General features: G+C 38.1%; 1 protein-coding gene and 1 non-coding gene across 2 annotated transcripts in view; one reads left to right on the top strand and one right to left on the bottom strand.

Moving 5' to 3' along the window:
- Window positions 1–27948, bottom strand: part of LOC129240718 (myb-like protein A) — an 87984-nt gene that overhangs the window by 46826 nt on the left and 13210 nt on the right. The window lies entirely within an intron of this gene.
- On the top strand, window positions 2023–2105 carry Trnal-cag (transfer RNA leucine (anticodon CAG)). Its single transcript has one exon. It is a non-coding gene; the product is annotated as a tRNA-Leu (tRNA).

The following is a 27948-nucleotide window of genomic DNA, read 5'->3' as shown; positions in this document are numbered from 1 at the left end:
ATGGTTAAGTCCACAATCCGGGAACTATACAGGCTGCAAAGAAGTGTATATTTATGCATCACGGGTGCCATGAGTACAACCGCTGGTGATGCTCTAAATGCTATGCTTGATTTGCTCCCTCCGGATCTTAAGATACAACAGGAAGTGATAAAAGCATAAATATAATTTCTGGCACGAATACTTTTATAAATATTTACAGATTTACCAAAGAATCTGGAAAATTGTCACAGGACTAGCTATCTCTACCTCTGTCTCTATTCTTTCCTATCTCTTTTTCTGATACTTTTCTCCTTCGTTCGTTGACTAGAGCTTTAAATACAATGGGCTTTTTAGCCTGATTTTTAGCCACCAAATCTCCTGGTTCTCCTTGGCTCAACTTTTTCAAATTTCAATTCAAGCTGCTTAAACCACTTAAATCTTTTTAAGAAGGTAAGTAGTCCCTCCAGTGAGATATTTTGCAAATTTTTCAGGTCTTCAAAGAAATAATCACCAGAATCCATGAAACAAGACCATGTTTTTATTAGAGCCTTGATTGATCTTTGTGAAAATAAATTTCATTCATTATTTTCATTATAATGGCTACTTATAGCTCCGGCGGCGAGTTTATGCTAGAAGATGGCTTCATACGCTAGTTCTTAGACGCCTGTTTATCATCGGATCTTTTGCGCTTTGACGATGTGCCTGCAGTTTTGCTCGCCAAAGTTGCTGCAAAAGCTAAGTTGGATGCTTTCAATGGGGACGTTTCGCCATCTATGACCACAGTTAAATATTGGTTAAACGAATTTAAGTGTGGGCGAACATCCCATTCTGATGAAGAGCGACCAGGACGCCTGGCAGACGAGGTTAAGAAGGAAATCATTCACAAAGTCCACGACATGATTCTCGCTGATCGTCAAAGGAAAGTGCGGGAAGTAACAGAGGTCATAGATGTGTCGACCGGAACGGCAATTAATATTTTACGTGATAAATTTGCGATGAATTGTCGCCCCATGGGTGCCGCAATTGCTCACGGTGGACAACAAGCGAATGCGGCTGTTAACTTGTTTGGAGCAATTTAAGCGAGATCCGAAAACATTTTTGGGGTCGACTTGTCATTGTTGATAAAACCAGGATTCATCATTACACACCAGAAACTAAGCAGCAATCAAAACAATGAATTTATACCGGTGAATCTGCTCCAAAACAGGCGAAGACAGTCCCATCGACCGGAAAGGTCATCGCGATGATTTTTTGGGATGCGAACGGCGTCCTCATCCACATGAATTTTTTAGAAAAAGGAAGAACGATCACTGGAAAATACTACAGTGAGTTACTGGACCACTTTTACAAAAATTTGAAGGAGAGACGGCCGCGTTTAACTAAAAACAAGGTGGCGTTTCACCACGACAACGCACCAGCACTTTTTCTTCTTTCCTAAAATGAAGAAATGCCTCGCGGGACAGAGGCGTATTTTGGAGAGTTTGATCAATCCTATTTTTCCCATTTTTTGAAGAGGTTAAAAAATTGTCGGAGCGTTGGGAGTAGTGTGTCTTTCAAAGAGGGGACAGTGTTGACAAAAATAAAAAAAAAATTGAAAAAATAGTGTCTTCATTTTTACCACGGGTACTTATTGAACCCCCCTCGTATGTATGCACGTTAATATCTTAAGTGTCTCGTAGTTTAAATAATTGTTTGCTAATGCTCGTTTAATAAATAAAAATACAAATAAAAGTGATACGATTTCACAAATTTTTAACGCAGTAGCTTTCTAAAAAGCAGGTATACGCAAAGCACATTGAAGAGGTGGTAGCAGCAGAGCAGCTGATTGTTTCCTATTTAATTGGTATATAAATTTTCAAATTTTGTTTAAATTACTCCAAATAATAATAAACATTGTCCTTGTTTTTACTCTACTGATTTAGTGCTCTATCTGTTTGATGTGTCTTGGGTATATCACATCTAAACACACCATAAAAAAGTGGTGAATAGCAAATTTGATATGCACAGCAGCTTAAGTGAAACAATTGGCAACAGCTGTTATGAGTCAGGATGGCCGAGTGGTCTAAGGCGCTGCGTTCAGGTCGCAGTCTACTCTGTAGGCGTGGGTTCGAATCCCACTTCTGACAACTTACAATTTTTTAATTTTCAATTACGAGAAATACATTTTCAAAATTCCTTAATTTTATAGTGAAACTATTTATTATATTATTTACAAACAGGTTGGCAAAGCTTCCATCGTTACGCAAGACATTACATGACCGTTTACAGCACCAATCGTTAAGAAAGCTTATTTTTTTCTTGAAATAAAACCACTGCTGTTTATTACAAAAAAACTTCTGATTTAGCGGCTTATAATAAAATTTATAAAGGAAAAATATCTATAAATACTAACATCATAGATGTATTTACAAAACAAGAAGTAAAGGACCTTAAATACTTCTGGCGGAACGGCCACAAAAGCAATGAAAGATACGCAAGAAAAGCCATCAATGGCTATCACGCAACCTCTACGACCCTCGTATTAGTTGGTGAAATATTTTAGCCATTGTATTGTAGGGACACGGAGTGAAAACCCAGTTTGGCAAATTTATCAAGTAATATTTTATAAAACACAAAAGTCCGCACTATCGTATGTAATCAACTAGAGATTTAGCTGAAAATAAGTCTAAGTAAGCGGTATTCACTGTGCGCTGCTAGATTGAAAACTGTGTCACGTTCGGAAGCAAAACCATGCTGATTAGCTACAATAAAACTTTTAGTAGAAAAATACATTTTCGCTTTGACTATACTTTCAAATGATTTGGAGACGGTCGACAACTTGCAGAAATCATTTTGTTTACCACATTTGAATGAAGGCAAAATAGTCGTCAATTTGCAGTTGACTATAAAGATTCGCGAACGTAATGATTTTTTAAATATCAGTAGCAACATATAAAAGTTACTAAAAATCTGTCTATAACACTGCGTTACAAAAACGAACTTTTTTTCTGTCCTATGAACCAAATATACTTTTTCGGAAAGGGGAGAAAAAATAAAAATACACGTGTATCGGCGATTTTCATGTACACGTCAGAATTTTTTTTTATGTATAAAATAAAGAGCTCGTAGTCCGCCTGTCTGAAAAACTTTGGATCAATTTTTAACCCTTTTTCCGTGATCCACTCGCGCTGAATTTCTGCAGGCAGACTCGTGGAAATGTTTTTATTATGTATTATTATGTATGGATTTCCAACCCACCAGTGCTTTTTGTGTGCATGGGAAGGTCGCAAAAGAGATCAGCAATACACTGAATTTAAGTGGAAGCCGCGAACATGCTACAAAGTAGGCGTAGAAAGTATAGAAAATCTACCATTAGTGGAGCCATCTCAAATCATTTTGCCATCACTACTCATTAAGCTCGGTGTCGTATCAAATTTTGTTAAAAAACTGGATCGTGAGGGCGAGGCGATTGGAAGTTTGCGCAATATTTTTCCGAAACTGATCGGCGCAAAGATTCCTGCAGGTATTTTTTTACGAAGGCTTTTAGTAACTTTATTTTTTTAATGATGTGTATAATTTAAGGTGTTTTCAGTGGTCCGCAGATAAAAAAAATAGTTGCAAGTTATGAATTTTCATCAAAATTGAATGCTATCGAACAACGTGCATGGAAAGGCACAGTTGCCGTTATTGAGCAGTTTCTTGGCAACAAACGAGCTAACAATTATAAAAATATTGTTGCAGAAATGATTTCGGCATATGGCGAAATGGGCATATCAATGTCGCTAAAGATCCATTTCCTTCACAATCATTTAGATTGTTTCCCTGGTGATTTAGGAGCTTGTAGCGATGAACATGGCGAAAGGTTCCATCAGGACATTGCGGCTATTGAAAAGCGCTTTAAAGGACAAGACCTTACGCATATGCTTGGCGAATACTGTTGGTCTATTTGTCGCGATACTGACACAAATGCTTACAAACGCAAAAATAAAAGGCCTAAGTTTCTTTAAAAGCATTAAAATTTTTAATGCAACAATTTTTAATTTTAATATAATAAAATTAATAAAAAAATTCGGGGTTTTATATCTCTATTGCAATGCGGAGTGAAATACCTTTCTTTTGATACCCACATCGGCATATCTCATGCAATTTTTTTTTAATTTCGAACAGGTGGCGCTGTGAAACATTGTCAGTGGCAAAACCTAGGTGAAAAGTCTAGAAATGTGATACACTATCTGTGTGCCCAATTTCATTCAAATCCGTTAAGCTAATCCTGAGATCGTGTGGCTATACAGATATGCATACAAGAATTTCTTGTTTAAAGTTATAAAATACAAAAAAAAAATGTGACGTGTACATGAAAATCGCCGATACACTGGTATTTTTATTTGTTATCCCCTTTTCGAAAAAGTATATTTGGTTCATAGGACAGAATGTGTGTAACGCGGTGTAATTATACTGCAGATCAGTTGGGTTACCATTATAATTATAACAGCTTTAGACTTAAGCTTCCATGAGAGTTAGCATCGCAAGAGAGACGTACAGTGGCCGACAGAAGTCTACATACATTCTAATCGACTTAACTAAAACAGATCCATTCTTTAACATAAAACAACACAGTTATGCTAAAAAAATGCAAAAACAGGGTTGACAAAAGTGTACATACAGGACCGGTTTCCTAGCTTGTACTCTAATATCCTATGTTGAGAAAACGGTAAAATACCGTTTGTCTATTTCTTTCCTTTTCTTATGTTTGTTGCTTTCCTAATATTGATTTTAGTTGCAATTTGAATACTTAAGCACCTACAAGGGCTCCTCGAAAAGAAATATCAGTTGACGTTAGAAATTTAGTTATTCAGCACAGAAAAGAAAAAAAATCATATGGCGAAATTTCAGAAATCTTAAACTTAAGTCGTGCAACAGTCCAGACCATTGTAAAAAACTTTAAAAATAGTGGTTCCACCGAAAATAAGCCGCGCAGTGGCCGCCCGAGCAAACTATCTCGCAGAGACGTCAGCTTGATTCTAAAAGAAGTGAACAAAAATCCAAAAGTTTCTGCTCCGAAATTGGCCGAGGATATAGCAAGCTCATCCAACAAGTGTGTTCATCCAAGAACAATTCAAAGAGCTCTGAACACCACGCAAAAAAACGCTTATTTCTGAAAAAACCGTAAACTTTGCCTGGAGTTCGCCAAAGCACACAGGGAAAAGAGGATGAATTTTTGGCAAAAAGTTTTGTTTACAGATGAGTTGAAGTTTAATATATTCGGTAGCGATGGAAGAGCAAAAGTGTGGAGGAAAAAAAAATACTTCACTGAGTCCGAAGAATTTGGTATCAACAGTGAAACATGGTGGCGGCAATGTAATGGTTTGGGGAGCTGTTGCTGCATCTGGAGTTGGAAAATTAGTATTTATTCAAGGTAATATGGATCGTTATAGGCACATTTGCTCAGTCCTACAGAGAACAGGGCAGTGACAAAGTAGGTGTTCCGAAGTAGCCCTAGTATTAGCTGCGTTGCATGTGTTACACGCATCACTCTGGACTAATCCCATTTTGGCTGCGTGATGTTGGTTGAGACAGTGTCCCATCAGTTCTTCAACCAATATTTTGCAGTCTTTCTTAGAAATTAATAAAATAAAGTTTGCAGTTTTGGTATTCCAAGTCCTTAGCATAATTTTGGCAGTTTCCAGAGCTAAATAGTTCCTCATTTAGTTCCGTTTTCAGAAAGGAGAGTACTGTAGTTAGTGATATAAGCAACCAAAAGCGTCCGTAGAGAGACAAAAGATATCACATTTTTTTCAAATAGGTTGATTAAATATACAGAAAGTTTCGGAATCATCAGGGGATACTTCATTTCGTACGAAATTGTATTTGAAAAATTCTGCAAACAAATTAGTTATTTCGGTAAGCGAAGCAAGCTGCAGATAATAACATAGGACCAGTCAGTTTTTGGACTCATCGGGCTATGCCTCAATACTTAGTTCAATTCTAATTATGTAATATATAGGTTTTTTTAAACTGAGTTTGATAATATTTATAATTTGAGGAAGAAATCAAATTTCGAATCTCACACTTTATATATTTTTTATAATATTTATTGCGTCTTGTCTTGGAAGACTTCAGTTTGTTTGTGTGCCAAGAAAACTCATAAGGCCTATTTTTAAATACCGGAATATCTCCTCGAACAATTTCCAGTATATTCCCCTTATATGGTCATCAAAAAACTTATTATCCCACTGAATATGGAATGCAAAGTTATTATGTTTAGCTAAATCGCAAACAGAATAGGTGAAAGAAAGTCGCTCCGCGAGCTTTGAAGTTGCAAATTCATAAAATTTAACCTCAGCAATTAATGAAACATGGTGGCAAAATTGGAAAGAGGCATTGAGAAATATAAACATTAATATTGTCACTGACGAAAATAAGATCAAGGATTCTGCGAAGCTCAAGACTGGTGATTTTATGATGGGCCTAGTAAGTTGAACACTCTTTTCTTAACCAAGCGAGTTTGGTTTCTATGGGTATCGGTCATATTCGTTTTGAAGGAAACGAGTTTGCTAATAAGTAAACAAAGTAAGGATCTTAGGCAATGAGATCCTGCCCCCCTAGCAAAATATGAGGTAGAAGCTTAAAGAAAATTATACTAGGACAATCTACCACTAGGGCAATCTACAGACGAAAATGCTTTAAGATGTATGAGTTTACCAACGAACAACATAAATGAAATCACTGGAATTCTGAAAGAGCTCAAAAGGCTAGGTTCAAATATAATAATTTGACTAAAGTGGGAATTTATTCGTGTGAAATCTGCAAATTCTGTGGAGTAGAGAATAAAATTGTTCGTAACATATGTATGTATGTATAAGAGCAATGCCTTCCCCCGATGCACAAACCCAAAATAATCCTGAGTGACTATCTAATGATGGGCGACATGATGAAGGGATTTAGACTCCTTTGTAAAATTTCTCTAATATTGACATCATCGGTCCTAACAACAGCGCGCTGTTAATTCTGTATTTTCCAAACTGGATAAAGAACCAAAGCGAAAGGATCTGGTAGTGAATGAGGACAAAATGAAATACCTCCTGTTATCAAACAAACAGTCGACGCACTCGCGTATCGGCACCAACGTCACTGTTGACAGTTATGATTTCGAGGTTGTAAGAGGCTTTGTTTATCTAGGAACCAGCATTAACACCTATAACAATGTCAGCCTGGAAATACAACGTAGAATCTCTCTTGCCAACAAGTGCTACCTTGGACTAAGTAGGCAAATGAGTACAAAAGTCCTCTCTCGACGTACAAAACTAACACCAGAGAAGGCTCTCATTATGCCCATCTTAACGAATGGCGCAGAATATTAGGCGATGACAATATCCGATAAGGCGTCTCTTAGAGTGTTTGAGAGAAAGATTCTACGGAAGAGTTTTGGACCTTTGAACGCGAGTATCGCAGGCGATGGAACGATGACCTGTATGAGCTTTTCGACGACATAGACATAGCGCAGCGAATAAAGATCCAGCGACTAAATTGGCTAGGTCGTGTCGTCCGAAACGATATAAACGCTCCGACTCTGAAAGTATTCGATGCGGTACCAGCTGGTGGTAGCAGAGAAAGGTGAAAACATCTTCTGCTTTGGAAAGATCAGGTGGAAAAGGACTTGAGTTCATTTTGTGTGTCCTACTGGCGCTGGTTAGGACGAAAAAGAAACGAATGGCGCGCTTTGTTAAACTCGGCCAAAATTGGTTAAGCGGTTATCACTCCAATTGAGAAGAAGAAGATGAATTCAGTTCTTGAAGGGGGTAGTTAAGGTTGCAGTCTATGTTCAAAAAAAATTAATAATAACTTCCTGAGTCATAAATTTCGGTTTAAGTCCTTAGCGATTTCAAAGTCCATACGGAATGAGTTGACGTACTAGTTCCACAAAAAATTAATGAATAGTATGAACGGAATGGCTATTTTCGGAAATAATGCATTTGCGAATTTTGACTTCGAGAAGTCAGTACGTCTTATTTTTTGACAAGTAGAATATCTTTAACAGATTTTCGCTTGTTACGTTACTTGGGTGGATTGCGTGGTTCGTAGATTGAGGTAAACGATTTTGAATAGCTTAACTTTTTAAAATGAAGTGGCTGAAAAATATGTAAATAAAAAATAAGAAAATCGATGGCTACCAATACTAAAACTCAATTGGAGCAATTCTATGCCTGTAATTGAATACTTTTTATATTTCTATTTTTCCCTTTTTTTTGTATTACGTCTTTGGTACTATTTACTAATTTGTGTCTTAATTTAGATTTTCTCGAAGGAAATCGAAATAGAATCCCCATCACTCGGCATATTTTGGCAAAAACCAGCCAGAAGCCAACAAAAATTGAAAAAATTAAAACACGTAAACAAATCAAATACAAAAAAACTTCTTTGTTTAGTTTTGCCGGCTGAACTAGCAAATAAACAACGAGCTGCAGGGCGGGCGGAAGGCACAGTCCACATCAGCCTATTCTGCAATTTGAACTGAAAAATCATATTCAGTTGAAGAAAATTGGCACGTGGAGCACATTAAATGGAAAAAAATTGTTCAATTTTCGTCAATGAGCGGGCATTACGCGTTAACATACATACTCTTACATACATACATTTATTCGATTTAATAGAATAGTGAAACTAGCATTCGAGTATAGAGAAAAGAAGCAGCCAATACTCAATAACGAATTCACAAACTATGGATAAAGAAAACAAAACATTTTGATGGACTTGTATAATCGCTCAAATATACATAAATATATTTAATTTAATACCAATATATGTATGTATGTGAATAAAACAATAAGCACGGTACAAAAATAGGACTTTATAGAAAATTTTAAGTACAAGTAAAATGTAGTAGATAAAAAAACCGAGGATGAGCTTAGAACTAAACTAAAGTGTTTATTTCTTCTGAAATTTTGTAAACAAGACACCACCGCGATTAGTCTGGATGTAAGAAGGCGTCAATACAGACAGGTCTTAACGTATTTATCCCACGGATAAGCTGTTTCCCACTTCACAAGAGGCGCTAACCTTAAGAGGTGATGCGAATGCCCGAAGGAGTGGAGTTACTCTTATATTTCTGTCACAGTAATAAGCTTATTATCTTTAAAAACTGCAACAAGGTACTGAATATTTCCCTAAATTCAGAGGGTGCGAGAGCGGTCGGTAAGAACTGTACAACACTACTTCACGGTCAATAACTCCCGGGCATGACCTCTAGATGCCGCCACTAATAGCCTATCGATTTTGTTATTTAATAGTGCTAACCTCTAAAGGTATACTGTCAAAATTTCAAGACATTCGGTTTATTATTTACCAAGTTGTAGTGCTTTAAGTGACGTTACTTTTGCTATTTTTAAAATCAATAAATTCAAAGCAATTTCGTGTGTTCATTTATCATTGTTTTCTTATGAAAAAAAAAATACCGCTGAAGCAAAACAATGGATCCATAAACGTTATCCGGACTCTGCTCCATCGGAAACAACCATCAAACAATGGTATGCTGACTTTAAACGTGGCCGTATAGACACCGATGATACTGAACGTCCTGGTTGTCCAAATGAGGCAGTTATTCCGGAAAATATTGAAATAACCCTCAAAATCATCATGGGCAATCGCAAAGTGAAGTTGCAAGGGATATCTGACATCCTGAAGATATCAAAAGGAGGCGCATTCACTGTTTTGCATGAACATTTGGGTACCAAAAAGCTGTTGTCGAAAAAGGTACCGCGTTTGCACACCGGAACAAAAACAACAACGAATTGTTGATTCAAATCGCTGTTTGGACATTATTAAACGAGATAAGTCTGAGTTTTTGCATCGATATGTAACAATGGATGAAACATGGATCCCCCACTATACACCAGAGTCGAAACAGAAGTCATCTGAGTGGACTGGACCTGGTGAAAGCCGTCCAAAGCGACCAAAGACGCAACAGTCAGCTGGAAAGGCGTCGTATTTTGAGATTCGCATGGTATAATTTTTATTAATTATTTGGAAAAAGACGAAAAAATTAATTCTGATTATTACTGTGAATTATTGGAACAATTGAAGGAGAAAATCGCAGAAAAACGGCTCCATATGAAGAAAAAAAAATTCTCTTTCACCAAGACCATGCACCGAGTCACAAATCGATGAAAACGATGGTCAAATTGAACGATTTACGTTTCGAATTGCTTCCCCACCCACCGTATAGACCAGAGATGGCCCCCAGCGACCACAGGCTGTTTTCAGACCTCAAAAAAATGCTTCAGGGAATGAAATTTCAATCAAATGAGGAAGTTATCGCTAAAACTGAAGCGTATTTTGAGGCCAAAGATAAATCGTTCCACAAATCAGGCATAGAAAAGCTACAAACTCGTTGGAATGAGTGTATCATCGACAAAGGGGACTACATTGATGAATAAAGAAGAATTTTTGAAAAAAATGTTATTTTCTTATCCGGGCGCAGGACTTATTGACCGATGTTCTCGGACAACCACAGCATGCAATTCGATTCGTCCAATAAGAAGCCTTAGAAGCCCCGACTGGCAGAATTATTGCAAGATGTTCGACGGACTGTTGCCACGCAACATTGTAACAGGCACACTAGTAAATCAAGTGGAGCTGGTGGGTCTAGATGGCCGCCTCACAGCAGTGTGCAGCAGAGCCCTATTAATGGCATGCCACAAAAAGCAGTATAGAGCCAGGAAGAAACCTCCCATTAGGGAATGCAGATATGGAAAGTGCTTACAAGCTTTGCAGAAGAACATTCAACCAGACCAAAGTCTCCGATGATATGGAATACTAGTTGACCTACAAACAAAATCTGAGGAATTTTAAGAATTTCTTTCTATATTTGAAGATCATTCTATTTAGAAACGAGAAAATTAAACACTTTTTCTTTACATCGCAGTGACCTCAAAGGCCTTGCTTAATGATATTGAAATATGTACAGAAAGAAATTCTTAAAATTCCTCAGATTTAAAATTCCTCTTTATTAGAAGATTACTGGTCGCCAATCTCATTTTCTAGTTCATCTTCAGAAGAGTTGACCAACGAGAGTTGCCACTTCAGGATTGATATTTTTTATTTTTCCATTATTTATGAAGACTTCATTACATAAATTGAGACAGTTTCGACGTCAATGTGAATTTGTCTCTGTGTTAGATTAATAAAGTTGGTGAATTGAGCAACTACCCATAATACCTGCGGTATAACCCTCCTATCGTCATTAGCGAAGTTTGTCTTCTCAAAATCAGCTTTTTCTAAACAATTTTTCACAGTCTGTTGACTCAATGAAAGCAATGAAATAAGCAATACCTAACAAATTTATAGATTTTGAACACTTCAAGGCAGAGTTTGTAAGCTACCCGCTTATGAGAAAACTAAAATGTCTCTGGTGAGGGAAACAAGTGTCGGCGTCCTGTTATGGGAGGTTGTCCGCCCGAAAGAAAAAAATTAAAAAATCGCTAAGGATTTTCGTGGTACTGAAAAAAGTGTTCGCTTATGGAAAGGGTCCGCTTAAGAGAGATGTGCGTTGGGTGAGAGAACAATGTATATAAATAATTGGCGCTTATTTGAACAAGGACTTGATGTTAACTTAATTTGGCCGAGCTCCTCCTCCCATTTGTGGTTTGTTTCTTAATGTTTTGCCGCAAATGGAGGGACATACAGTTTTATGTCGGTTTCGAACGACAGATATTTTTATGAGGAGCTTGTTCATGGCAAAAATTCACTCGAAGGTTTGCCATTGCCTGTCAATAGGCGACCGTCATTAGATAAAGTTTTCGTTTGGTGTCCGGGGTTTCGGAGGTAGGCACTACCCATCTTTAGCCGCAGTCCAGGAAAAGTCGCAAATCATGACTTCATAGCTGACATGATGATGCCGGTGAATTCAGTAGAACTTGCAATAGAAATTTGCTAGTGATGCGATCGTTCCCAAATCTTAATGAAGCTGGCATCAAAGCGAATTCATGCAAGTTGTTAGTAGCAGCACAAAAACAAAACTTATGGGTAGTTTGTTTTTGCAACTTTGTGGTTTGGAGGTCAGAAACAACAACAAAAAATCAGCTATTCTACTACTAGCATTCGCATTGGCTATCGCGCTCTGCAAAATGCCTAAAATTCGCAACAATGACGTGTGGGTTTTCCAATCCTCAAATGCGCCAATTTTCAATGGGCACGCAGTTTGGTAAGCACAGCACTCTTTTAGAATTTTGCGAAAACTAATGATATTGAATTTCCCTTTTTTTGAACGCGAATCACCAACTGATGGCCTACCCTTTATTATTATTTGTGTACTTTTGTTTTACTAATTTAATTTAAATTTAATTTAATTTTTTTTTTTTTTTATTCATTTTAGTTTATTTTGTTTTACTTTGTTTCATTTTATTTTACTTTATTTTATTTGAGTTTAATCTATCTCGGGTATTGCCGAAGATTACACATCCCGTATAAAATTTTCAAGAGATTATGTGCTGGTGGAGCATAGTCCAAGGTCATGGCTCATGCGTTTGTTATTGCTCAAATATTTAAAAATCTTCGAGCTATAGCACATGTGCCCAGCATGGTCGACTTCTGTACGTCTTCTAAAAGGTGTTGGCAGTCATTCTTCTTCAAATTTTTATTAGATGCTTAGGCACTAATCCAGTGGAAGATATAATCACTGGTATTATATTCACTTCCAAAACTGAATACTTCGATATTTTAGTTAAGTACAGGTCAGTGATGGTAAATGTAAGGAAAATTCCCTACATGCAGGGATTTTTGTCGAAAAAGAAGTACAGATTTTTTTAAATTCTGTAAATGTAGGGAATTTTCAAAAAGGACAGAAAAAATTTAAAAATAGGGGGGAAAATTAAAAAAGTTCATTTAAAATAAAAAGCCGCAGTAAGATTTCATGCCAGTATTTTTTTCCTTATGGCAGCATACTTTTAAGGCGTTAATACGGCAACATTGCCATTTTTTCTTCGTTAACGCTAACGTGATTTTTTCTTCGCGCGATAATTGTTAGTTGTCTTGCGTTTCCTGGTGCTTTTCACTTTTGAATTAAGTTTGCAATTATTTTAGTTTTAGCTTTTTTATATTTAAAATTTATATATATTTACAGAAATGAGCTCCTCCTCTTCGACTGATTCTTCGGAGGAACACCAGGAGAAAAATTCAAGTATCGTAAACAAAATTTTAATAACAAGTGGCTTGACGACAAAAATTTTAGTGGCTGGTTGAAAGCTGTGGCTAACGATCCATTCAAATGCAAATGCGCTGAGTGCGACAAAGTTTTGAACTGCAGCAATTCTCATTTGCAGAAGCACGCCGAAGCAAAAACGTACCAAAAAAATATGAAGACAATAAAAAAGACACCTAAAATAAACAGTTTTTTTTTAAGAAAAAGCCGAGTAAACCAAATGGTTTCAGAAATTTCGAAATAAGATTTAGCATGTTATCCCAATCTTAAAAGTAATCGTGCCGGATTCTGAAAAAATAGAAACTCTGTCTTGTTTTAAACAGAACTGAATGTAATGAAAAAGTGTAATTTTTAGTCTTTTTCCTGAATTTTTCTTCATATATGTGTTTATAATATAATAAATATGTGTATTTATATAAATTTTGAAATAAAATTTCTTATTAAAGTGTCTTATAAAGTGTCAAAACAGCACCAAGCCCAAAACTTAACGAAATAATTCAATTTTGACGTTGCAAGTGCCTCATTATAGTGTAAACACAGGAGAAAAATATGTGGGGAATTTTGTAGGGAAAATTGTTTGAAGCGTAGGGAAAAGTAGGGAATGTTTTTGGGCTGTGTAGGGATTTTTCAAAAAATCATTTACCATCACTGGTACAGGTATGTGCTTTGGATGTTGCGATTAAGAGGCACCGCTATATCAAACACTTCGATCTTTTATTTGCCTTATCGAAGAAGATGATGTTAGGTTTGTTGGTAGCTGCTGTTTGATCTGTGGATAGAAATTCGTCCCAATACAGTTTAAAATTTGCATTCTCCAATATTGCCTTAGATTCGTATTTAAAATACAAGACTTCTTCTTATAAACACCGTGTTTTATCGCAAGTGGTTGTTGGAGGATCTACTACATTACTACTACAGTAATTACATGGTCAATTGTTTCACTAAAAATGCCGCACCTTCGGCAGCTATCTTCTATTCCCTCGCCATGGATCGACCTTCGGGAATTTCTTGTTGGAATAACTCGGTCCTGGAGTGATTGCGACACCTTTTTAACCATAAATTGGATGATTGTGCGTCTATGTATTCTATTGCAAGATCGTGGGGATGCACACCGTGTATTGTTTTTGCCTTTCATGCTGCGATCATTTCTCCAGGGGATTTAACCCCCTCAGCTACTGGGAAGTCCTGCTCCATCAAACTGAGCGGGGTAAAGCCATTATCTGCCATAGCAATAGCCTTAAATAGGTGAGACTCGCTGCTACGAAAATATGTACGTAGCTTCGACGTTTGCGAAAAGTGTAGTCGCGCTATATTAATGATGCCATTTTTTTATATTTTTTTTTATTTCATTTCATGTTACTTTATTCCATTTTAATTTATTTCATTTTACTTTATTTCATTTTACTTTATTTAGTTTTAGTTTATTTTTTTTTTTTTGTAGTCGCTTCAAAGATTAATTATTCCAGATGTCAGCGAAGCATTTCGCTTTTATAGCGAACTTCATTAAACGTGACGTTGAGAAACTTTAATTCAAACAATCTTTTTTCCAACTTATTTCAACTTTTATTTTACCTTTCGCGCGTTGTTCTGAACTCGTTTTACCTCGAAGCTAATTCGCGTGCGTTCATTATCAAAGTTGCATACGAGTATTCTCACAACTCATTAGCTATTGTCTTTTTGCTACAGTTTTTATTTTCTGTCTATTATTTTAAATCTTCGTTTTCGCTTTGCATTTAAATTTTTGTTTTATTACTCTGTTTTTTAATTATATTTTTTTTCTTTTCAGACTGAGCTTCACTCATGAAAAAGGTGGACAAATGAGTTTAAAGCAATCTGAATGCATATGTAAATATATTTTATATTTCTATAGACAAAAATGGTTTCGCCGATATATGCGCAGACATGTTCTTGTCTTAATTTGAAATACAAGGCACTGGTTTTACACAAAAAGAAAAAAATATTCCCCGATATGATTGACGCACGATGTCATTGGCAAAAATTACACATCTTCCGGTACATTTCTCTCGAACAATAAAAGTCTTCCGACAGTACAAGAGAACCTTTGGCAAGACATGGGTCTAAGACCGGCGGTACTACACTAGTTGTACATCACACTGATTAGACCCATTATCACATACGCCTCTGTAGTCTGGTGGAATTCTACTATGGTTAACTCGTACCAAGACTACAGAGAAATATGTGCTTGGGTATCACAGGCGCAATGAATACGACATCACTTAATGCCATCCTGAACTTGCAACCTCTAGATCTTCAAATCCGAAAGGATGCAAGAACAGACTCAAGTCAAACGGAGTCTGGGGAAACGAAGAAAACACTGGCCACTGGCAGATTAGCCACCAGTTGTCGAAGCGGTGCACACTCTTCTTGATGCCAGCGGATAATCGGGTAGCTTACGTTGGCTGCGGTAGGATGTCTGACGTTTTGATCCCAGTTAAAGAACAGTGGTTAAGCTCTAAGAACCTATTAACGGGATTTCAACGTACTCTCTACACGGATGGATCCGAAACTAGCGATGGTAGCGGATCTGGATGGTACTTAAACGAAGATACTAAGTACTCCTAAGCTACTGATGACTACGGTATTCTTAACGGAAGTCTATGCCATCTTAAGTGTAGCATACTGGTTACTTGAGAAAAAGTGGCGGAGTGGGAGTATTGGAATTTGTAGTGATAGTCAAGATGCTCTGAGAGCCCTTGCTAACCCACTCTACTCTTCAAAATTGATTGCAAAACACAACAAACAGGGAACGAGTTGGCTGATAAACAGGCTAATGGAGGCTCTGTAAGCACACCACTGGGCCCTGAACCCTTCTTAAGAATCGGTTCAACTATGAATTGACGACTTCATGAGGTCTTCTCATAGAAGGCGTTGGTCTGATTAGGGCTCCTGCAGAGTAGCCAAGTGCATTGTGAAAGAACGAAACAGGAAATTAGCGACCTTTTTCCTAAAACTTAGCAGAAAGAACCTGAGAGTACTGGTAGGTTTTAATGAGTTTTTTAAACCACGTTTGGTTGTACCCTCCTAGTAAGAATTTCGTCTGACGTAGCCTTACAGTTTGGGGTCAGCAAACCTCCCTTAGCCTTAGCTCTTCACTCCTGAGCTTCTCCTTGATGATGCGTTGTCCCATGGCAAGAAAAGGCTCGGGTCCTATTAAAGGCGAGGCCGCAGTCTCTCTCGCCAATACATCAGCTATTCCGTTCCCAGTTAAACCCCTGTGTTCTGGGACCCAAACTAGCCGGATGCAATTATGCATTCCTAGTATATTAAGTTTTTCGATACACTCAAGTATCAGTGAGGCTTTGATCTCACAGGACGATAGGGCTATGAGTGCCGCCTGACTGTCACTCAGAATAGCAGTTCGCTCACTCCGGAAAATTCAGTCTAAGTTTACCTCTGCTCATATACAGATGGCATACATCTCCGCTTCGCAGATGCTTGGAAAACTGCCCATCGGCACAGACCGCCTGGTTCTGGGGGCGTACATTCTACGACCTATGCCTTCAATTCTAAACTTCTTTTCGAATTTGACCACTTTAGTGATATCATCTCTGGATAGCTGGGTGCGTGACAACTGCAGCCTTAAATATTGAGTATTAAATTCCCTGCATCACCTTCGGAAAATTTTTTAAAGAAATTTTTAATGTACAGACACGACTTTTCACTTGTTTTATTATAGTACAGAAATAAATGCAATCCACAAGATATATGCCGAATTTGCGTACAATTAATAACAAAAATAATCGGTACATTCCCATGGTAATCGATTCTACATACCTGAATGAATCGGATTTTCTCGATCAAGGGCTGCCGTTCCAGTAAGCTAGCCTTGTCTAGTACGCAGAAACTCACCCTTTGTCTATCTTCGCTAAAACAGCTCCATGCAGGGCTGCTCCTAATACTTTCTCTCTGAGCTGGCATTGAGCCTAACCCTTGGACCACAGTTTATTTCTGCTGCGTTTGTCAAATACGCCTCCACCCAAACTTTAATTCGGTTAGATGTAATCATAGCAAAGGGTGGTGACATCTTAACACCTGCTTAGATTCACTCAGTAGTCCACATGGTTTGTGGCCACATGTTGCTCTTGCCGTCAGACACACGGCTTCTACTTCGCATAATGCACGTCGGCCACCACCTAGCAACACAATCAGAACCTCTACGGCTCTTCAGAGCTAACCTGCGCAACATCTCTCCCCCCCTTTATGCGTTTTTTTACAGAATACACTGTTTCTTATTTAAATTTTTACAGGCTTAGGGCTGTGCTAGCCAAGACTTGGACACAATTTTACATAACTTAGCACAGCCTTTCATCACATGTTTCTGGTTAGTCTAGACTTCACTTAACTTAAAAAACATAGAGAGTTTCAGATTCCCAAGTTATGTGTTTTGCGTAAATTGAAAGGCGGGGCAGAATCATGCTGTCCTATCATTTTTTCATCTAGTTTTAATAATATTCCCCTAAATATATCATACAAAACAGATTTTTCGTACAAATTTAAAACATATGGCTAATAAAGCTCTTATTGATCTATTCTCGCAGTATTAAGAAACTCACAGATACAGATATTCACATCCAAATACATCAATGGTGGGTTAATGCCAATAACAAAATAAAAAAAAATAAATATTTGTATTCCGTAATCAAGATACCATTAAAGGTTTATGGCTTGCAAAAACCGGTAGTGAAATTTCTTGTTTGTTGCTTTAATAGAATCTATATTTGCTAATGAATATACGACTGCTACATACTTTTATTTACTTTTGTTTGCGTGCTTTTAGAAATGCTACGCCCACAGGCACAAATAGACATTTTTACGAGATCCCACAAAATAATTTATGCGCCATTAAAAGTATATTTTTGTTTAATTTGAAACTTTAAAATATTGCACAGTTTTTCATAACAAAAAGTTAAGAAAATTCACCTACTTTAACTGACTATTCAAAATAATCTGTAGTGTGAGCAGATAAGACGATTTAAATGAAACAACAACTTTGCGAGATATAAAATTGAATTTGGATTTTTTTGAAGTCAATGTGACTGGATGGCTGGATGGTATAACATATCACTCAAATGGACATTTCGGTTTTCCTCAGTCCAATATTTGTGGCTTTATCTCAGCAATAGAGTCTCGAACGTTTGCTTCAAGCTGGCCCATGGTAGTTGGCTTGTTAGTGTAGACTAAGGACTTCACGCAGACCAAGAGAAAATAATCACACCCCTCAAATGGCATGTTTAAGGCTGTCAACTGATAAACGCTCGCTGTGGGATGACCCAGCCGTCAAGTTGCTACTTCATTTCTATTCCTAGTCTCAAGGAATGCCTGCCCAATAGCCAACGACCTGTTGTACAAGCCCCAACCTTCGAGATATCTCTTGAAAGGCTAATATTTTTCTTATTTATTTACAGCCATAGTAACCTAGTGTCTTCATCTCTCCATGCCCTATTAGCTTGTCATCTTGTCATTGCTAACTTCGACATTTGCAGAAGCAAAATAATTGAAGAAACTATTATTGCTACCTGGTCGCCCGACACCTAAAGCATGTTTTCCTCTCAAGCCCTCTCAAATACATAGGTTTTCCTTTGACTCCTTGTGGAGCTAAGGGCTTCTTTGCGATTCGCTAGCATTTAAGATTCGAATAAGTAGTTTGCCAGCCTCTATATCCTAGCTTGGTGACAGTTAAACAAACCACCTACCCCTCCAACAGGTGTAGCCTGTTTTGGTCCGCGAGTCGTATTTTGTTTCCCATCTACCCTGCATATCTGCCGAGCGTTCCCCTATCGGCCACCTGGTACACGCGACCGATGGAAGACAGGCAACTCCACACCAAGTCCTCTCATATAGTTGGATTTATTTATTTATTATTAACAAATTAACGCTGCTGCTTCTAATATCACACACATATCGATTTTCTCGTGAAGTGTTGGAGAAGTAGGCAATAGAAGATTTTGAAACAATGTTGGCAAAGAAGCTACTTGAATGACGGAAATTAACTAATCGACGGTTTGTATGTGGTTGTGAGTTATTCGTACTTGGAGGCGCTGGCGCTGGCGAAGGTAAAACCAAATGTCAGGCGGATATCTGTTAGTAATGCGAGTACAGCAGTTGCATTAGATTCACATGGTGGCGATAGTGAAAGGTGATAACAGAAATGAAACAACATTACAAACATTGCACAATAAAGTGCAATGGAATTTTAATGCATATCCAGCAACACATTTCGTAAGTATGTCTATGCATATAGTAAGTGCTTTTATCAAAACTATTATATCAGCGGTTTTATCGCCATTAGCTACCCATTGGAGTATACCGCAACTAGTAAACTTCTATGAATTTGAGATTACAACTAGTTTTGTTTCTTTCCTTTAACCCTTTCAATACTTACGGGACACATACGTCCCAATGAGTGTTTTCGTTTTACTAAATGCCAAATATTTCTTTGCATCGCTGTGTATTTTCTTCCCATCAGTTTTTTACGAGATACACCATCAATTATGCTCCGTATGACCCGTTATACTTTGTATTTTTCTCTACACATGTTGTGCAGACGTAGTTAAATCGTAGCAGTAAGTGGAAAAACGACAATTATAGATCTACTGAGTGTTCATTACGGGTGGGACAATGTTTTCCCAGGACATTTTCTCAATTCCTAGAAATAATTTCTTTATTTATACAAGAGGACATACTATTTAGATCACTAGTAATAACTTTTCATGGTTAAATATTTTTTCCCCTTAAAAAGAAATCCGTATTGAAAGGGTTAACATGGCAATTACGGTTCTAACCTAATATAATTCTATGTAATCTGCTTCTATATAATATAATTATATTAACATAGTCGGCCTTATCCAGCATTTAAAACTTAAAATATTTTTTACTGCTTTTGCTGCTACTGAAACTTATGCTTCTGCTTCCGAAAATTTAGCAATCGCAATCAAAGTAAACGCAAAAAAATGTTGTTGAAAGTCTGCGAAGCACTGCGGCAGCCGACAGCTTCGACAGTTTTTGTTCTGACTGACTATAACTTTTGGCGAATTTTGAATTTGGATATTGTAACTGTGCCTATCCGCAGTCGTAAGCTATTTCTTTGTCTGTGATTATACTTTTTAATTGCTTTAGTTTGTGGGTGTGAATGATTATTAGTGCCTTTAATGGCAATGCCGCGAAAAAATTGAAATGGAATTTGGACGTTTTTTGTTAACAATGACGGCATGTAAAACATAACAAAATAAATCTGAAAACATGAGAATTTTAAATCTAAAAATACATTTAATTAATTCTGCAATATAAATGCTCCGTGTAACATTGAAACGTCGGAAACTTCTTCGAGAAATTAGGTTAGGTTATAGGACTTCAGGCCTTATTTACCCTAAAGGTTTTCAAACACCTTTCATTGATTATCATATCCGAGAGCACATCGAATCCAAATGATCTCCAGCGCAACATGCTTACCTGAAAGGGAAACCCACGGAATCAGCCTTACACGAGGTTGTAGGTACTGTGGAAAAATCTCTGGATTGGCATTAGACAGAGTAGAGGTGTAAAAACCTATCTGTCTCTGGATCTCGTCCCTGCTTGGGTGCAGAGAAGTTAATATGGTGGCAAGAGGGGTTAAAGTCATTAGATTCGTGCACAGGGGGACGTCGCAGGGTGGTGTCCTTTCGCTCTTACTTTGGCTAGTTGCTATTGACAAAGTTCTGAAAATATTTAATAAGGGTGTAGTTAAGCTTACGCCGATGACTTGGTGCAGATGGTATCGGGACCATTTCCCTCAGTCATGGCTGAGATTTTGGAAAGGTCACTGGCAGTACTCAGTCGCTGGGCTGCCAGTTGCGGCCTCCGAATCAACTCTGGCAAAACGGAGCTGGTGCAATTTACCAGAAAATATAAACATCCACCCTTTAGACTTCCCAAATTAAACAAGCACGTTCTCCCGTTTTCATCGGAAGTTAGGTATCTTGGAGTCATACTTGACTGGAAACTCGATTGGAAGCTACATATTGGAAATCAGGTAAAGAAGGCCAGTATAGCCTTCTATTCCTGCACATTTATGTTCAACAAACACTAGGAACTCAAGTCACAGGTCGTGCTGTGGATGTATAACGTAGGTTCTTCCAATTTTATCGTATGGATGTCTGGTTTGGTAGGAAGCTATTCGGAAGAGCTATAATATCACTAAACTGGGTAGAGTGCAAAGGACTGAATGCGTTGGCATCACCGGAGCATTTAAAACTTGGAGTTTGAGGGTCGTGCTAGGGCAATCTTTCCAAATATGCAAGATTGGATAGAGGGGAAAATCTACGCCGAAGCTTGCAGCTATGTCTTCACTGACGGCTCCAAGATGAAATCGGAAGTCGCGGGAGTTTTCTCTAAATCAGAAAATTTTTCTATCTCCTTTAAACTGCCGAATACTGCTAGTGTTTTTCAGGCAGAAGTCTTTGCAATCCTGCAGGCATGCAAAATGCTTAAGGAACGTGGGACCGAGGGAGATATTAACAATTTCTCCGATAGCAAGCCACGATCAAGGTTCTGAACATGCCATGATGCAGAACCAAACTAGTAAACTCCTGTAAAGAGGAGATCAAATCTCTTGGGTGTTCAGGTATCATTTCTCTGATCTGAGTTTCAGGACATAGGAATATAGAGCGAAATGAAATTGTTGATTGGAAGGGGACTGAATTGGCCTCAGGACCCTCATACCAGGTCATTGGCATCCCCCTGACTGTTGTTAAAGGGGAACTGCAAAAATTATTTCTCAGGAAAACGCAGAAAAGTTGGAGCTCCATTTCTTCATGTGCTATTTCGAAAATCCTTTGGTCCCAGTACAATATACGAACGACTCAGAGAGTCCTTTGGACTCCTCGCCATTCAATTTCCAAACTCGTATCTGTGCTTACCGGTCACTGGACGATCGGCACACACGCGGAAAAGCTAGTTTTACCATTTAACCCCCCTTGTAGAAGCTGTGGGGACCTATCAGAGAAGGAGACTATTGAGTACTTTCTCTCTAAATGTTCGGGTTTGGCAGCTAGACGATAAGGGTCAATGGATACTCCTTTCTTCGACAGCCTGGGGCAGTGCGTCCATTACACCAACAGCTCAGGCTGGTTGTATGGTAGATATCTGCCTATTGGAGGTCATAATGGTATCAAAACGGCGCTTTAGTGCTCCTTGGGGATTGCCTGTGTGCACTTCAACCATTTCACCTACCTACCTACCTTTAGCGAAAGTGATTCGTAAAAACAAAATTAAAATAGAAATTTACAAAAAGAAGAACCAGTTTCTTGAAATTTTTGCACAATTGAAATTTCGACCAAAAATCACGAATTGTGCGATATGTTGTGCTAAAATATTGACCAATAAGTCTCAATCTGTTTGAAAATTGTCAAAGATGACATAAGAAGCAGATACCGTCCAACAACTATTCACTTTCGCGTCACTTTTGAACGACCCTTTACTTTTTGTAAGCAACTGAAAAGTGTATCACTGCTGAACTTTCTGAAAATATTTTTTGGCTCTTTACACTGCGATATTCGGTATCTTCCTGCTGTGCTATATTTTTGAACTAAAATTGTGTCTGTGCTTTTGATTGATCAGCATTAAGACGAATGCGGTTGCGACATAAAATATTAAACGGAAGTCGCTTTAACAAGTGGTGAGCCCACATTGAATATGTGAGAGGAAATACGTTTGCAAAAAAAACAAAAGCAAAGTAAAGCACTCACTAGGTGGCGCTTGGGTTGCAATATTTAAACATGTTTTATTTATGGTACGGTCCGCTTGGCTTCATACTCAGAATATGTGTATGTATGTATGTACTTATACATTTTTGGGCAACAAGAAAGAAGGTTGCTCGCAAAAAAACGGAACTGCTAAATGGTGCTAGGTGCGAGGCGTTTAAAAAAATTGTATTTTCGATATGATTTAGAAATAAAAGTTTTGTTTTTACGTCTTGAATGCTGAATTTCCCACCTACAAGCACCAAACAATTTACAAGGCACATCACTGGAATAGAGAATTTCAGCAACAACAAAATACACGCCACTAATAATTTTGACTCGAGTTAGACATTCTAAAGGTTTTAAGCAACAACAAAATACATGCCAATAGTGTTTTTGCTCTACTGCTGCTACCTTGAGGCTGTGTCTTAGGTTAGGTTAGGTTGAAACGGTTGCCTATTATGGGACACACTTAGGCTCGTAGACTACTGGGATACCGCGTGGGGAACTTGCCCCTATCTCTCCTGTTTTTTTTTTTTTTAGAATATCACTGGTTTCTGCAGAACTGAAGTCTTCCAATTCATTAAAAAATTGTCTACCTAGAATAGTGAACCTACGTCTGGATAGAGCAGGACAATGGCACAGAAGGTACGCGAGATCGTCTCTACCTTTTCCTCATCTAGACAACTGCTGCAGAAGTCATGTGTTTGCACACCCATCCTCTGGGCGTGATTATTTATTATGCTGTGCCCCGTTATAACTGAAATCAGTGTGCTAAGACTGTGCGTATTTTGGCTAAGCATTGATGCTGTGCGTTTAGCATTGAGAGTCGGCCACATTTGTCTGGCGATTCTGCAGGTGATTTCATTGCACCATCTTTCGTTCACTGCTCTTACGATTTCCTCAAGGGTAAGTAGCTTACTTGTTTAGTAAAGGGTATGTCATTGTCTTCAATCAGTTTGGTGCTGAATCTTGCTAGTTCATCGGTTCTGCAGTCACCCTCAATGTCTCATTGGCCAGCACCAGATTAGGCAAAATACTAACAGAAAAAATAGAATACCAAACCATCAATTTGGATTTAAACGACTGGAATCAACTGTGAAGCAAGTCCACAGAGTTATAAATAAAATATTAGATGATATGGATAATAAAAGGCTCTGCGTAGCTTTCTACCTTCAATAGATATTGCAAAAGCTGTTGACAGGGTGTGGCATTAAGGACTACTGCATAAGCGCAGTAAAATATTACCACGGAATCACTTCACCGTTCTCAATAGCTACCTGGAAAACCGACATGGTTTTTATAAAGTTTGTAGACGAATGTTCAAGCAGGATGCAAATGACAGGAGGTGTACCTCAAGGTAATGTCTTCGAACCTCTTTTGTATCTTATATTCACAGCTGATGTACCGATCCCAACAACAAAAAAATGCATGATGGTCACATTCGCGGAAAAAACAGTTTCTGATATTCTTCAATAAACAATAAATTACACCTTGGTGCATGGTGATCAATTCTCTGCTCACCACCTTAAACGATTCGGGAATCTCCGCACAAGCATATGCGGACAACATTGACTGTTTGGTAACAGTACCTTCGCTTATGGGCATCTGCAGAAAATTCTGGATATGATTGACACTTGGTGCTGTGCGAATGAGCTATCAGCAAATCCCACCAAGACTGGCACTGGCCTCTTCACCAGAAGGAGGAAGCTTGATGAACTCGTTCTGCCGAAGCTAAGAGGAGTCACAATCCAGCTATCCTAGGAAATTAAATATCTTGGAGTAATCCTCGATAGTAAACTCCTTTGAAAATCACACCTTGAAACAAAGACATCCAAAGCACTGACAGCCTTCTGGTAGTGCAAGGGTGTTTTTGGAAAAAAGTGGGGTATTTCTGTGTACAATGATAATTGATACGGTCGGGCAACAGAGTAGTCATGGACTTCGATCCAATGATCCTCGCCATGCCCCTTGTCTCCATGCCATTCAGAGTCGTGCTTGACAAAAGATACAGTGGGTGCTGCCAGAGGCTCAACTGTGGTCAAACTCAGAAAATGAGCCCAGCAAACACTGTTTTCGCATTTTCACGGATGGCTCCAGGATCGAGCACGGTTCCGGCTCTGGAGTCTACGTGGAATTCAGCGGGACAAAACTGCACTTTGCTCTTGGAATGCATGCATACGTGTTTCAAGAAGCGATGAACTTTATTGTGGAAAACAGATGAAGAGGCAGACGTGTCTGGCTTCAAGAGTAGTCAAGTCCTGTAAATTCAGGATGAACTATGTCGGTAGACATAATAGCCTGATGCTAACATGATCCCGGGACACGTGGGTATCACGGTAACGAGATCTCTGATTGTTTAGCTAGAATAGGCTCTGAGGCCAACTTTCTTGACCACTCCCTTCTGCAGCCATCAAAGCCAGGGTTAGCAAACGGGTTGCTCTAACCCACAAGCGAGCTTGGCAGGGTGAGAGAGGCTGCAGATGAACAAAACTGATGTTACCTGTCATATCCGACCGACTGTCGCAGTTCCTCCTGTCACTAAGAGGAAAGGACTGTAGGAAGCTGGTTGGGCCACTTTCTATGAGCAAAGCACATGGAAAAGGTGGGCATCTCAGACCGTCCACTCTGCCCAGCATGTGGAGAGGAGGCTGAGACGGCGGACCAGTTTCTGTGCGTCTGGCCCACCTTCGCTCGAATCAGGCTTGAGGTCTTTGGCACTGATGTGTTAAGAAGCGACCACCTTGGCTCCTTGGCAACACAAGATTTACTAAGAGTTCTTTGGGGAGGCCGAGTAGATTTAAAGAAAATTAAAAAGGGAATCCGAGTGCAGTACAATGGATTTAATTGTGTCTGAGGGCTGTACTTGCTAGTCTGTCCCGACAAAACAAAAAAAAACAAAACATGGATTGAACTTAGTCTGAAGCAAAATTAAATGCTTATTCAAAATTGGCTAGAGAACAAAGAATTCCAATACTACTTTGAAAATAAGTACTTAAACAATAACTTAACAAATTGCAATTTAAAAATGGAAATAAGAAAAAATTTGCCACTGTAGTGTGTTTGAGGGCTGTGAGGAAAATTTTACACTTTTACTTTTTTAATCTGGTGCACGTTAAAATTCTTTGTGTATTACAAAAAACAAAAAAAATATACCCACATACATATAAAATAACTTTTCTCTGGCTGTGTGAATTTACACAAGAATTTGCTATCCACTTGGTTTTCACGGCTTTTGAATAACTTTGCAAATAGGCACATAATTAAATATGAAACGAATTGTCCAAACAAAAAAGTTAATTACGCCATTGTGCAGCAGTCGCTTATTGATCGCTTCTTGATTGATCCTTACACAATGAAAAGAGATAAGTTATGTTTTACGAAAACAATTGCTAGTCGCACAAGCGCATGAGGTGTTAAAAAAGTGGGTTAATCAGAATAGTAAACTAAACAGCACGAATACTCCTTTGCTAGTGTGCGTGCGTACTCGTACGCTTATGAGACTTATAAAAACAAAATATGTATGTGTGTAAGTATGTATGCCCGCGCTCAATCAACTTTTCTTTCATCGGATGGTGTTTATGTTTTTTGTTTCTTCTTTTTTCAAACGAAAAGTATTTTATTTTAATTCCAGGCTATGCCAAGGAAAGCCCCAAAGTGATACAATTCAAAATTCTTAAAATATTTGCTATAAAAATAACTACAAAAATTGTCAACTCAATTAGAAAAGCTGCCCGTCATTGTTGTCTCACGTGCTACTGCACGCTCTCTCTCACAGCTCTCGGTCAAAATACCATTTTTCTGTTTTTGTTTATTTAAAGAACTTAAGTGTCACACTTAATCATATATTTACTCATAATTTATAATATATTTATTAGGGTGTCCCTTAAATTTCAGATTCAATTACGGAGTTACAAACAAAATATTTTCCTTATCGGATTGCCTAGCTATCAAATAAATGGTGCAAAATTACCATCTAATTGACGAGTTCTCTCAATCCTATTTTACAATATTCGTCAGGTTAAACAGACTGTTAGTAAAAGTGCAAATCTTGTGCTCAGGTATAATTTGTTTGATATTGCATAAGCTGCTGCTTTTAAGAGAATGAAAACTGAAAACTGTAGAAGATTCAGACGAAGAACGGACCTTGAATTCTGAACTCAGCTTGCCGGACGTCCCATGCCATGAACAAAATTCAAAAAGAAGTAGAAAGAATCTTATAACACCTTAAGTAGTTGCAGCTTTATATCGATGCCAGTTAAGCATGAGAGACTCCGTTTACATTCTTAATGTGGGGATAGAAGCGCTTGGTCTGAGTATCGATGATTCCCCTATTAACAAATCCTTGTTTCAGCAAATTTGTACTGAAATTAGGAAATCAACGGGAGGAGCAATAAAATCTGACTTCCTAAACAATGTACTCGTAGTAGTCATATTCTATTGGGATGGAAAACTATTACCCGGGTTACATGTACGAAGTTCCAAAGAAGAGCGCCTGCCAATTATTGCTTCGTTTGACGATGGAGAACAGCTTCATGCAGAGCCAAAACTAGAGAGTTTTTCTTGAAAACCTCAAGCTAAGGTCGTCTCTACAACTCTCTTTGACTGGAACCTTAACGATGAAGTATGAATTATGTGCTGCGTCAGAACAGCTTCCAATACTGGCTGTTTCAATGGGGCTTGTGCAGTTTTAGAGCAAACTTTAGGAAGATAACTGCTGCTTTTCGCCTGTCGTCATCGTAAACTGCTGCCTTTGAAACCAAGTTTAAGCAAAATACCAAAATATTCCGTTGTTCAGAAAGTTCAGAGAAAATTGGAAAAATATTGATTCACTGAACCACTGAAACACTGAACCATTTCTTAATTTCATAAAAGATTGTGCCGCCGAGACAGACATTCAAGCGTTGTTAATATTTTACAAGACAGAATTAAACAAAGGTTTTGTAGGATATGACCGCGAATTGGTCGAACTGTGCGTAATATTTTTGGAAGTAAACACCTATCGTACTTATGTGAAGAGACAGTCATTCCTGTTTGACGATGAAGTTGGTATCTAAA

This window comes from Anastrepha obliqua, chromosome 3 (assembly GCF_027943255.1).
Source record: "Anastrepha obliqua isolate idAnaObli1 chromosome 3, idAnaObli1_1.0, whole genome shotgun sequence".
Taxonomy (NCBI): Eukaryota; Metazoa; Arthropoda; class Insecta; order Diptera; family Tephritidae; genus Anastrepha; species Anastrepha obliqua.
This window is presented reverse-complemented; position numbering and strand designations above follow the sequence as displayed.